Consider the following 1248-nt stretch of genomic DNA (forward strand, 5'->3'; position numbering starts at 1 on the left):
TGTTCGTTTCATTTCAAATCCATTGTGGTGGTGTATAGAGCCAAAAATGTTAGAATTGTGTCGATGTCCCAATATTTATGGACCTGACTGTATATGTAACCTTTGGTTAAAAAGGTATTAAAAATAAAAAAAGGAACCGACTACACCACCTGGATTATTTATTCACCCAGGAAAATAGATTGAACCCAAAAGAATAATTAAACCAAAAAAAAGTTACAAAAATATGAAGGACCCTGCTGGTTCAGATGGGATTAAAGACAGACGTGACTTTACACAAATAGTACAAATTTATTAAACAAAAGAATGTTTAAAAATATTTTAAAATACCATTTAAAGCTTACCAGTTATTTACCCACAATCGGAGAGACTAGATTACATCCTCTTTGTAACAGAAGGGACAGAGCACACAGCAAATCAGTGCATAATTCTTAAAAGAATAAACCAAAAATAAACCCAAAACACACTAACAATCGCCCCTTCTGTTTAAGTCTCAAAAATCACAGCTCATCAGATAGTTACATGTGGAAATAGTTATGTAAATGGTACTTACACACGTTAAAAAGAGAAAAACAATTAACTCCCGATTAATATTTAAAAAGCGTCCAAGCGGCTCACGGAGCAAAAATACCAAGCCTGTTAATTTAATACACCTGCACAAAAGATGGATATCCAAGTCCTTACTCAAACATAGCACAGAACCGTTGCGCAGGATAATCTTTTAAAACACTCAGTAATCCAGCGGTTTACAACCGCGACGTCCACTTGGTCCAAACTGTAAACCAACAAGCTAATTCAGGGTTTATGAACCAGTGTGTACAAGCATATACAAAACATATGAAACAGGTACGAAACAGCAGCTAGCGCTCTTTGGCCGCACCTAAAAGAAACAAACAAAAACATTTCAAACAGTTTCCCCCTTCCCCAAAATAACCCACAATAAAGTTGCTTACCTCACAAATGGGGTTAAACTATTGTCACTTTATGCTACCCACATTCATGCACACCTTCCTACAAACACATATTCAGACCATGATTAGCAACTAATAAAATAAAACAAGCGACTCACCAGGGGAAAGCAACAGGAAATTAGAAGATAACAATACCTTTTCTAGCCACCCAACCTACAGGTAAGAAAGGCATCAAAGTGCCCCACTCAACTGTGCTTTTTATAAAGCCACAAACACGCCGACATAATTACGTGGCACAGGTGTGCTCAATGTCAAAGCGCAACTCCACAGCAGTGGGCGT

General features: G+C 37.3%; 1 long non-coding RNA gene across 1 annotated transcript; it reads right to left on the reverse strand.

Annotated features, from left to right (window-relative positions):
* Nucleotides 1-268: 268 nt before the first annotated feature.
* Nucleotides 269-1010, reverse strand: LOC124386240. The gene is made up of 2 exons (XR_006925875.1): nucleotides 951-1010; nucleotides 269-877 (listed from the first exon to the last, which is right to left on the reverse strand). It is a non-coding gene; the product is annotated as an uncharacterized LOC124386240 (long non-coding RNA).
* Nucleotides 1011-1248: the final 238 nt, after the last annotated feature.

The sequence above is a fragment of the Silurus meridionalis genome, chromosome 5, assembly GCF_014805685.1.
Source record: "Silurus meridionalis isolate SWU-2019-XX chromosome 5, ASM1480568v1, whole genome shotgun sequence".
Taxonomy (NCBI): Eukaryota; Metazoa; Chordata; class Actinopteri; order Siluriformes; family Siluridae; genus Silurus; species Silurus meridionalis.